The sequence below is a fragment of the Oncorhynchus mykiss genome, chromosome 16, assembly GCF_013265735.2.
Source record: "Oncorhynchus mykiss isolate Arlee chromosome 16, USDA_OmykA_1.1, whole genome shotgun sequence".
Lineage (NCBI taxonomy): Eukaryota > Metazoa > Chordata > Actinopteri > Salmoniformes > Salmonidae > Oncorhynchus > Oncorhynchus mykiss.
This window is the reverse complement of record NC_048580.1, coordinates 42,178,425-42,191,008: the sequence shown is the minus strand read 5'-3', so window position 1 is coordinate 42,191,008 and position 12,584 is coordinate 42,178,425. Positions and strand designations below refer to the sequence as shown.

The 12,584-nt window shown below is 45.9% G+C and overlaps 1 long non-coding RNA gene across 1 annotated transcript in view; it reads left to right on the top strand.

Annotated features, from left to right (window-relative positions):
• Window positions 1-9,638, top strand: part of LOC118939538 — a 49,395-nt gene extending 39,757 nt beyond the window's left edge. The window contains exons 2-3 of the long non-coding RNA XR_005036523.1: window positions 7,995-8,065; window positions 9,215-9,638. This is a non-coding gene — a long non-coding RNA (uncharacterized LOC118939538). The remainder of the gene's footprint in view (window positions 1-7,994; window positions 8,066-9,214) is intronic.
• Window positions 9,639-12,584: the final 2,946 nt, after the last annotated feature.

The window sequence follows — 12,584 nt, the reverse complement described above, 5'->3', positions numbered from 1 at the left end:
GCGATCACCTGAAAAAACAATGAATAATGCCAGACACTAAATCTGGTAGACCTGGGCCCAAATTATTATAAATATTTCAAATACTTTGAGAGTTTACTTTAGCCTGTCTGGAGTGGCAAGTGGGCGAGGTTTGCACTTTCGGGTGTTCTCCATTTGTTCCATTGCAACTGACAAGCTCAATCAAGCACAGCTCAAGTATTTTAAATGATTTTGAATACTATTTGAACCCAGGTCTGGACTGGTGATTTATGGTTTGGAACTCTGCTGAAGCATGGCTAACTGTCCAATAAATCAGACCAGACCTTTCTTCAGGAAAGCTTGAAGTGGGTCGGCCTGAAGCCTGGGAGGATGAACCCTAGACCAAACAATCAGGCCAGAGACAATCCCACCCCCTGGGCTTGCAATATGACATCATCTGTCTGGGTCTAGACAGAGCTGACTGTGGCCTTGCATACAAAAGCACACTGTGACCTCGTAGTGTCTAGGTAGTGCCAAAGGCACGGAACAGAAAATCACTGCACACTGAATGGCCCCCGTATTTACCTTTAGGGAACATAAAATAAACCTTACAAAAACTGTATTTGAGGTCCCTTAGCCACAGCATTCAAATGTTAGCCAGCTCTATCCTCTTCACCCTGGCTACATCAGCAGCTGGTGCCTTCAGGGAAGGCTCCACCTCTGTCACAGCAGACACTCAACGGTCTCTAGAATGTAGCCTACAGCATAATATATATTCCAATCAAGGTGCACAAATAGAGAAACAAACTTGGTAGTAGGACTGGGTACACATGTTGCTGCTTAACAAAATAGATCAGGGGAGACTGAGGCAAAGAGTGGTATGCTTTTTTAAAAAGTCAGTAAACACATGGACAGTAAAATAGATGGTAACCATCATGCCTGTGGGGGAATGCCTTTAGAGTTGGCACCCTGTGAGGTCAAGTCAGGTGAGTTTGTTTAAAAAATTGACTCTCTAAATTTTGTATATACAGACTCTCTTGATCATTGGTGTTGCTACCATGCTGGGTTGTCATGTGTTTCTGCCATGCTATGTTGTCTTAGGTCTCTCTTCATGTAGTGTTGTCTCTCTTGTCGGGATGTGTGTTTTGTTCTATATTTGTATTTATTTTTAAATCCCAGCTCCCTTCCCTGCAGGAAGCCTTTTACCTTTTGGTAGGCCGTCATTGTAAATAAGAATTTGTTCTTAACTGACTTGCCTAGTTAAATAAAGGTTAAATAAATAAAATAAATTAAAATCATTGGGCCAAGTTGTCTGCAGGATAGCATCAAATGTTTCACTTCCTGCACTGGATTTGGAAACAGGAGACAAAGGGCTGTGAGACATGGGTTTAATCCTAGACACATGAAAAGTGGGATGTATACGGAGGGTACGGGGCTAATGATCGTAGAGGTGGGGCATGGGCCAATAAATTAGGGGAACATTTTACGGGACTCCACCCAGAGGGGCAGATCTCGGATAGCCATACCCTCTGCCAGAGACGATACCGGGGAGCTGGGGTCCGGTGGCAGTCCGCCTGTCGTCGATACCTGGAGGTGGTCTTGAGAAGAGCCGACCGGAACCTCTTCCAGGTACGACGACAGCGGCGGACAAACATCTGAGCCGAGGGTATGCCGACCTCTTGCTCAGGGAAGAGAGGGGGCTGATAACCCAGGGAACACAAAGGGCGAGAGACCCCAGAGAGACCAGAGCAAGGAAGGGTGTTGCGGGCATATTCATCCCACACTAGTTACTGGCTCCAGGTAGTGGGTTTTGGCGCAGACCAGGCAGCGACTCGTTATCTCCAGGTCTTGGTTGGCTCCCTCCGACTGGCCGTTGGACTGGCGTTGGAACCCGGGAGACAGGCTGGCCGAGGCCCCAATGAGTGTGCAGAACGCCTTCCAGAACCGGGACGAGAACTGAGGACCCCGGTTGGAGACCATGTCCACTGGGAGTCCATGGATCTGGAAGACGTGATGCACCACAAGCTGGGCTGTCTCTTTGGGTAGCTTGGGGAGAGGAATGAAGTGGGCTGCTTTGGAAAACCGGTCCACTGCTGTCAGGATGGCGGTGTTGCCATCAGACGGGGGAAGGCCCCTGAAACCAGGGACAGTGAAGAACAGGCAGAGGTTGAAGGAGACCAGCCGGAGCTTGCCGGGGAGTTGTTCTGCACACAGATCATGCATGTGGCGACGAACGCAGAGACATCAAGAAACATGGTAGGCCACCAAAAGCGTGGTCGCACAAAGGCCAGGGTCTGATGGGAGCCTGGGTGGCAGGCCAGCTTGGAGGAGTGGGCCCACTCCAGGACCGAGGAGCGGACAGTGTCAGGAACAAACATCTGGTTATCTGAGCCTCCCCCTGGGGTTCGGCTGGGAATGCTGCACCTCACGAACATGCTTCTCTATTCCCTGCTTAGTGCCGTCGCAAGGATGGTCTCGGGTTCCGGGGGCGTAGCGTGGGGCTATAGTGACATGACAGCACATCTGGTTTGACATTCTTGGATCCCGGTCAGAATGAGAGGGAGAAGTTGAACAGGGTGAAAAGCAGGGCCCACCTAGCTTGCCTGGAATTGAGATGCTTGGCGGTGCGGAGATATTCCAGGTTCTTGTGGTCTGTCCACACAATGAACAGATGTTCCGCCCCCTCCAGCCAGTGCCTCCACTCCTCCAATGCCATCTTCACCGTGAGAAGCTCACAATTCCCCACATTGAAGTTCCTCTCCATGGCAGTGAGGCGATGGGAGAAGAAGGCGCAGGTATGTCATTTGAGGTCCAGTGCAAAACTCTGGGACAGGACAGCCCCCATTCTGACATCCGAAGTATCGGCCTCCACCACAAACTGGCGGGACGGGTCAGGATGAACCAAGATGGGAGCTGTGGTGAAACGGTGTTTGAGATCCCGGAACGCCTGGTCAGCACCTGGGGACCACGTGAGCGGAACCTTGGGAGAGGTGAGTGTAGACGGGGGAAGCCAGGGTGCTGTAACTCCAATCCACCACTGCTCTCACCTTCCCGGGATCCACCTGTACACTCCCTGCAGTGATGGTGTAACCCAGGAAGGGGATGGTGGACCGATGGAATTCACACTTCTCTGCATCACAAAAAGCTGGTTCTCCGGGAGGCATTGGAGAACCTGTCGGACGTGGAGCACGTGTTCTTGGTGGAACGGGAGATAACGACGATGTTGTCGAGGTACGTCATTCACCAGAGCCTGAAACCCAGCAGCGTTGGTAAGGCCAAATGGCATGACCAGATACTCGTAGTGACCACTGGCCATGTTGAAAGCAGTCTTCCACTCGTCCCCTTTCCGTATCCGCACCAGGTGGTAGGCGTTCCCGTAGGTCCAGCTTGGAGAACACGGTGGCCACCTGGAGAGGCTCGAAGTCCGGTGAGATGAGTGGTAGTGGGTAGTGGTTCTTCACCGTGATGTCGTTGAGGCCCCGGGAGTCGATGCACGGTACAGGGTTTTGTTCTTCTTCTGCACAAATAAGAACTCTGCGCTGGCAGGGTAGACAGAAGGATGGACGAACCCTGCAGCTAGGGAGTCCTCAATGTAGGTCTCCATAGCCTTGGTCTCTGGACCCGACAGAGAGTACAGTCGTCCCCGGGGCGGAGTGGTGCCTGGGAGAAGGTCAATCCCGCAGTCATAGGGTTGATGCGGCGCAAACGAAGTGGCCCGGGCCTTACTGAACACCTCCCGGAAGTCCTGGCACTCCGCGGGAATGGCGGAGAGGTCCCGGTCAACTTCCGAGCCCCCAGGAAGACATCTGGGGGCAGGCTGTGCTGACTTCAGGCCATGAGCGTGGCAGAACGGCTCCAGCCCACGATGGCACCAGCAGACCAGTCAATAAGGGGATTGTGTTGCTGGAGCCAAGAAAATACTGTGGGAACCTGAGGAGACTTAATAAGCAGGAATTGGATCGTCTCGCTGTGGTTCCCTGATACACGTAGTTTGATGGGGGTGGTATTGTGGGTGACCCAGCCTATAGTGCGCCCGTCCAGTGCTCTAACGTCCATGGGAATGGAGAGGGGCTGAGTAGGGATGCCCAGCTCGGACTCCAGGGTAGCATCCATTAAGCTCTCATCGGCCCTAGTGTTGATGAGTTCCTGTTAGAGATTTCTACTGGTTCACCCAGAGCAAGATGGCATGGAAAGGGGTATAAGTAATGGGAGAAGAAAAGTTATCTGAATGGCCCACCAGATTACTCGCTCCTATCGGTGAGCCTGGTCATTTAGTGGACAGGTGTACACAAAATGACCAGTAGTCCCGCAATACAGGCAACTCTTCGTGTGAAGCCTGTATAGCCGTTCGGCTGGGGACAGCCTCGCTCTGCCTAGTTGCATCGGCTTAGGAAGAGGTGAATTGGCAGACTTCGGAGACTCTCGGGGGAACTCGGGTAGCCTCGGGTTCTCTCGGCAACGAAGCAGTTGGGGACTTTCGGGATGTCTCGGAGGTGAGGTGGAAGCCCTGGGCGAGGAGTGAAATCGAACCTCCTCTCCTTCCTTCGCGCCCATAGTCGCCCATCGATCCAAATGGTTAAGGCAATGAGCAGGTCAAGATCCGTTGGTAGATCCCGGGCTGCAAGCTCGTCTTTTACTTCCTCCAATACTCTGTGCAGGAACGTGTCGAACAGCGCTTCCGTGTTCCAGGCACTCAACGTGCAGAAATCCACTGAATAGTCTGCCACACTGCAGGAGTCTTGCCGACGCTGGAGTCACTTCCGGGCAGCCGGAGACAAGCACAATGACAGGTGAAACAGATCACGGTGTGATACCAACGATACTGTAGAAGCCTCCTGCTCTTGCTTGGCAAACATATGGATCCATCCAACATGTGTTAACTCTGGCTGCTCACCAATCCAGAAAATGTCACATTGACAAATGATCCGAAATGACTTAACTAAACCCAAGCCAGGTATCAGTATCACCTTTATCATTCTGCTAAGGACACAGAGTTTGGCTGAAAAGTTTAGACTACAATGGCCTCTGAACAACTGCAAAGTAGGCGTTGTAAAGGTGGCAGGTAGCTTAGCAGTTAAGAGCATTGAGCCAGTAACCGGAATGTTGCTGGTTCGAATCCATGAACTGACTAGGTGAAAAATCTGTTGATGCAAGACACTTAACCCTAATTTCTCCTGTAAATCGTTCTGGATCAAAGCGTCTGCTAAATGTAAAGTAGGTTAATCTCACTGTTAAACAGCAATCTCAATCTCTGCTGTAGTGCTTGTCAAATAAATAAAACATTCTCACATGCGCCAAATTCAACGGGTGTAGATTTTAAAGTGAAATGCTTACTTACGAACCCTTTCCCAAGAATACAGAGTTAAAAAGTAAAAGTTTTAAAACAATAAAAAAGGAAATAGTACTGTAACACAATAAAATATACAATAACGAGATTTCCGGTACTGACTCAATGTGCAGGGGTACGATGTAATTGAGGTCATTTGTACATGTAGGTTGGAGTAAAAGTGACGAGGATAGAAAATAAACAGAGTAGCAGCAGCGTATTTAAAGAGTGTGTGTGTGTGTGTGTTGGAGTGTCATTGTAGTATGTGTTAGTGTGCTGGTAGAGTCCAGTGAAATTTGACTCAAGATTACAATTGGACGTCCAAATGTAACTAGCATATTTCCTCCAAACTGTGCTTGCCTCTGCCAGACATGATTGAAATCTGTAACCATTTCATTTAAAACACCAATATTTCATCTCAACCCAGCCCAGCCTGTATAGTCTGGCATGGATTCTTGAGGCTTGAAAGTGATTTTAAGAACAACAGCCAAACACAAGACATGATGGGGGAATTTCTAAGAGAAGCTTGCTCGCCAAGTCAAAGTGCATCAAGCTACATTGAAGTATAGCCTAATTCTGAACTCTAAAGTTGAATATCCCTCATGCTTAGATTGTCATCTATGGGCCATGTGATTATGTAGCCTGCCCTGGACCCATACTGTATCCCATACTGTTATGTACCCCAATCAACCCAATATGCCAATATTACACAATAAAACAACTTATTATGCTGTAACAAATGTAGCAGATTTATTACATTAGCAAACAAAAAAAACTAAATTTTGTTCAGATAGTTTTACTTAAAAATTGTACTGCATTATACTGGTAACAACTACAAGTGACTAAACTGTTAGCGCTAAAGCCATATATGGGACCATATCTATGTTCCCTCAGCCCTATATTCCCTCAGTTCCCACAGCCCTATGTTTCCTCAGCCCTATGTACCTTCAAAAACCCACAGCCCCATATTCCCTTAGCCCTATGTTCCCTCACCCCATGTTCCCTCTGCCTAATGTTCCCCGCGCCCTATGTTTCCTCAGTTCTATCTTCTAAACCAGGGGTCGGCAACCGCAATGAGAGGAAGAACCTTTTTTAAAATTATCTTAATATCTAGTACTTTTGGAGCTACACGGGGGGGACATTATAGACAAAAACTTGATATTATTTGGATATTTTTCTCATTTTTGATGTAAACAGGTATTTTGATCCACTGTTGCATGAACAAATAAATAAGGACCATTTGGTACAGGAAAAACATCCTTGCATGTTTTCTGATGCTTCCTCTGATCATATCTGAACTCCTCTTTCCTTATTAATCTTATCCTGATTTAGATTATGTTTGTATTGCAAAGTGGACAGATGTGCTCACTGGTGGCTTCTGCAGTGACTTTAGGGTTCATATAGACATTGGCCAGTCAAATTCAAGGACTTTAAAATCATTTTTCAAGTACTTAATTATTATTTTCAAAGGCCTACATTTTATAGTAAATTGTTGTAATATACAGTGCATTCAGACCCCTTGACTTTTTCCACATTTTGTTACAATACAACCTTATTCTAAAATGGATTACAGTTTTTTTTCCCTCATCAATCTACACACAATACCTCATAATGACAAAGCAAAAATAGTTTTTTAGAAATGTTTGCGGAAATATCACATTCACATAAGTATTCAGACACTCAGTACTTTGTTGAAGCACCTTTTGGCAGCAATTACAGCCTTGAGTCTTTGTGGGTATGATGCTGCAAGCTTGGCACAACTGTATTTGGGAAGTTTTTCCCAATCTTCTCTGCAGGTCCTCTCAATCTCTGTCAGGTTGGATGGAGAGTGCTGCTGCACAGCTATTTTCAGGTCTCTCCAGAGATGTTCGATCGGGTTCAAGTCAGGGCTCTGGCTGGGCCCCTCAAGGACATTCAGAGACTTGTCCCGAAGCCACTCCTGCATTATCTTGGTGGTGGGTTTAGGGTTGTTGTCCTGTTGGAAGGTGATCCTTCGCCCTGGTCTGAGCTCCTGAGCGCTCTGGAGCAGGTTTTCATCAAGGATCTCTCTGTACTTTGCTCTGTTCATCTTTCCCACAATCCTGACTAGTCTCCAATCCCTGCCTCAGCATGATGCATGCTTCACTGTAGGGATGGTGCCAGGTTTCCTCCAGACATGACGCTTGACATTCAGGTCAAAGAGTTCAATCTTGTCCTTCTGGAAGGTTCTCCCATCCCCACAGAGGAACTCTGGAGCTCTGTCAGAGTGACCATCGGGTTCTTGCTCACCTCCCTGATCAAGGCCCTTCCCCCCCGATTTCTCAGTTTAGCCGGGCGGCCACATGTTAGATATTGCTGCACTGTCGAACTAGAAGCACAAGCATTTCACGACACTCTTAATAACATCTGCTAACCATGTGTATGTGACCAATAAAATTGGATTTGATTTGAAGTCAACGGTGATTTGTCAGAACCTGAGAGTACCCTTTTGGACGGCAACATTCCACAAGAGAAAAGTGATCGAACTGGGTAGGTACCTCTTTGGTTGGCATACAAATCTGAGCACTTGCATATCTCTTAGGGGTTGAGATTGAAAATGTAAGTGACATCGCACTAACACGTAAGAATTATACTATTCTGTGAATGGAACTCAATATGGGGTCATTCAGAGTGAAAATTGAACTATTCTTGTCATTAGGTTTGTGGCGGTCTAATTGTGCACTTATTTCAGTGATGGGATTGTGAAGACGAGGATCCCGAGGCACAGCCTGGCTCCTCTACCATGGAAGTGAATGGAACTGGGTAAGGTGTTATTCAGAGGGAAAAATGTATCTATTCTTCTGTTAGGAGTGTGTATCGGAGGCGAAGTCAGGTGCAGGAGAGCAGAGTGTAATGAAAATGACAACACAAAAGGTCAAAATGACAACACAAAATAACAAAGTGTGCCCAAAACACAGAACATAGACAAAAAGTAATGCGGGTAACAATACCCACAATATCAAAATACACGTGATGGAGAACAGAGGAATAAATACATATGAATTGATTGGGGAATGAAAACCAGGTGTGCAGGGAACAAGACAAAACAAATGGATACATGAAAAATGGAGCGGCGATGGCTTGAAAGCCAGTGGCGTCGAACGCCGCCTGAACAAGGAGAGGAGCCGACTTCGGCGGAAGTTGTGACATCTTCTCATTACAGATAGGCAAACTTTTGATATTTTTCCAGTGATATAAAGACAGAGAATGAAGTCCAGGATACTGAGGCCCAGTCCCGCTCCTCTACAATGTCAGCGAACTGGAAATGCTCCTCGCACGCGCATCACACACAAACCTCACCACCACACAGACCAGGCTTGTTGTCCCGGAACCCAAGGACTCCTCTCAGGCCAGGTCTCTCTCTCCATAGAAAAGCAGAATACATTCCTGTTCTCCCCATCATACCAGCCAACTAGGCATGACACAAGACCCCTGAGATGGATGTAGTTGTTTGGGACCATGACTATGACGGGAGCGAATCAAACCCGGGATGTCTTGATGACAATTCAGATTATTGTGTGTCCTCTGATGATGAGTCAGATGAACTGGACTCGATCATCTCGTAATACATTTTCTGTTTTTGAGGATATAACATATGCCTGGTCCTGTTTATGTTTGTGCTGTATAGATAACTCCTATGGTTGTTGCCATGCCACATTTGGTATGACAATGACTATAGGAGTTGGCAAGACAACACAAACGGATCTGGGACCAGGCTAATAGCTTTGTGTTCTTTTGTGCTGGGGATTGCCTGCATGCAGCTCATGATAGTTATAGGAGTGATGGGGGGTTGTATGTGGAGAACTAGAATGAATCTGAATATCTTCTTTATATGTCAAATAAAAGGCATCTCTCTTCGGTGGGTTGATACTAAAAAACAAATTATAATTATAATAGTTCTTTACCACACAGGCTAGACTCGCGTGCGAAAAGGAAAAGAGTTCCAGCCGAGTCTCCCCATAGCTCCAGCAGAGGCAAGGCTACACCGAACAGTGCAGTTGCAGCATGTATGGAAGACAGAAAAGGACATTGATGTGGTTCCCAAACAATTGAGGTTCTTTCAGCCAGGCAGCCTGGGGTGCAGCTGAACCCTAGCATCACTTATGGACTTATGCAAGCTGTTCTTCAGTGAACAGACCATGAGGGTCCTGTGTGAAAACGCCAACAAACAAGCAGCGATAAACATAGCGAGAGGGAGAAAATATGCCTGGACGGACTGTCACGTTCTGACCTTAGTTCCTTTATTATGTCTTTGTGTTAGTTTGGTCAGGGCGTGAGTTGGGGTGGGTAGTCTCTGTTATTTTTTCTATGTAGTATGTACAGTGCCTTGCGAAAGTTTTCGGCCCCCTTGAACTTTGCAACCTTTTGCCACATTTCAGGCTTCAAACATAAAGATATAAAACTGTATTTTTTTGTGAAGAATCAACAACAAGTGGGACACAATCATGAAGTGGAAAGACATTTATTGGATATTTAAAACTTTTTTAACAAATCAAAAACTGAAAAATTGGGCGTGCAAAATTATTCAGCCCCTTTACTTTCAGTGCAGCAAACTCTCTCCAGAAGTTCAGTGAGGATCTCTGAATGATCCAATGTTGACCTAAATGACTAATGATGATAAATACAATCCACCTGTGAGTAATCAAGTCTCCGTATAAATGCACCTGCACTGTGATAGTCTCAGAGGTCCGTTAAAAGCGCAGAGAGCATCATGAAGAACAAGGAACACACCAGGCAGGTCCGAGATACTGTTGTGAAGAAGTTTAAAGCCGGATTTGGATACAAAAAGATTTCCCAAGCTTTAAACATCCCAAGGAGCACTGTGCATCGATAATATTGAAATGGAAGGAGTATCAGTCCACTGCAAATCTACCAAGACCTGGCCGTCCCTCTAAACTTTCAGCTCATACAAGGAGAAGACTGATCAGAGATGCAGCCAAGAGGCCCATGATCACTCTGGATGAACTGCAGAGATCTACAGCTGAGGTGGGAGACTCTGTCCATAGGACAACAATCAGTCGTATATTGCACAAATCTGGCCTTTATGGAAGTGGCAAGAAGAAAGCCATTTCTTAAAGATATCCATAAAAAGTGTTGTTTAAAGTTTGCCACAAGCCACCTGGGAGACACACCAAACATGTGGAAGAAGGTGCTCTGGTCAGATGAAACCAAAATTGAACTTTTTGGCAACAATTCAAAACGTTATGTTTGGCGTAAAAGCAACACAACTCATCACACTGAACACACCATCCCCACTGTCAAACATGGTGGTGGCAGCATTATGGTTTGGGCCTGCTTTTCTTCAGCAGGGACAGGGAAGATGGTTAAAATTGATGGGAAGATGGATGGAGCCAAATACAGGACCATTCTGGAAGAAAACCTGATGGAGTCTGCAAAAGACCTGAGACTGGGACAGAGATTTGTCTTCCAACAAGACAATGATCCAAAACATAAAGCAAAATCTACAATGGAATGGTTCAAAAATAAACATATCCAGGTGTTAGAATGGCCAAGTCAAAGTCCAGACCTGAATCCAATCGAGAATCTGTGGAAAGAACTGAAAACTGCTGTTCACAAATGCTCTCCATCCAACCTCACTGAGCTCGAGCTGTTTTGCAAGGAGGAATGGGAAAAAATGTCAGTCTCTCGATGTGCAAAACTGATAGAGACATACCCCAAGCGACTTACAGCTGTAATCGCAGCAAAAGGTGGCGCTACAAAGTATTAACTTAAGGGGGCTGAATAATTTTGCACGCCCAATTTTTCAGTTTTTGATTTGTTAAAAAAGTTTGAAATATCCAATAAATGTCGTTCCACTTCATGATTGTGTCCCAGTTGTTGTTGATTCTTCACAAAAAAATACAGTTTTATATCTTTATGTTTGAAGCCTGAAATGTGGCAAAAGGTCGCAAAGTTCAAGGGGGCCGAATACTTTCGCAAGGCACTGTATGTGTTTGGCCTGGTATGGTTCTCAATCGGAGGCAGGTGTCGTTCGTTGATTCTCAGAGACATACTTAGGTAGCCTGTTTTCCCCATTTGAGTTGTGGGTGATTGTTTTCTGTCTCTGTGTCTTCACCAGACAGAACTGTTTTGTTTTCGTTTGTTCTCCTTGTTATTTTGTGTTCAGTGTTAATAAACATCAACATGGACACTTACCACGCTGCATATTGGTCCGATCCTTCATACTCCTCGTCAGAGGAAGACGACTCTCGTTACACGGGCATTACTTTTCCAGAGATGTATAAACTCATAGGGCTTCTGTTCTACATGTCCATGGTCAAGTTGAAACGGATGAGAGACTACTGGAAAGTGAACAGCATTTTCTCCCTCTTCCTTTGATTGATTGATAAATATATTTGATTGATATCAGCAGATTCATTAAATGAAAGATGTACAGCATTGATTGTTCCTTTATATGGGTGTGTGAACTGCTCCTATTGTTAAACCAATATCAATGAATTGGAAATGGTGACCACTCAGAGAAATACATTGATATTATTACTAACTGTTCCAAACTGAATATCCCTCATGCTTAGACTGACACCTAGAGGCCATGGGATGCTCTGTAAATGATGGTTGATAAAACCACAGAAGCCATAATGAGCTCAGGGGTGATTAGCTTTTGCCCTGATAGATTTGAGAGGGTGGACGCATCGGCGGAAATGGAGTCCCTAGAGAAAGCAAGAACAAGGTTCAGGAGTACTGCAGTATTATTATAAGTAGACGTATACTTGGAAAACAGGAGGAATGGAGGGAGAAAGAGGGAGAGGAGGTCTAAGAGAAAGAGGAAGAAGAGGGTGAGTTTGAGTCGGATAGAAATGGTGGGAAAAAGGGAGATGGTTTGTTAAAGACGAATGGTAGAAAGTGTAAGCAGAGGGAGCTGAAGACAGGAGGAGAAATGGAAGTGAAGTATCAGAGGTGGTAGGTGTGGTGAAGTTATTGGAGTCTATGACAGTAGGAGTGAAGTTTATGGAAAAAGTGGGCTCTTGTCCTTTGGCTGATCCATTTGTGGTTTCACGGTGGGTGAAAAAAAGAGTTGGGTAATGTGGAATTGGTGAGGGTAACCAGAAGTGGTCTATTGATAATTGTTTGTGTTTCTGTTGGTCAGAGGGAGAACGTGCTCGGAATAAAACAAATGGGAGCAAGAAAAGTCAATTGTTTCGCTCCCAAGAAAAGGGCACCAATGAAAAAAGTCATAACTGGGGTAGCAGTAAATATAAAAGTTGACCAGCTAAGGGGAAGGATCCAAGTGTATTTGATGTTCGATGCGACGCAGACAGGG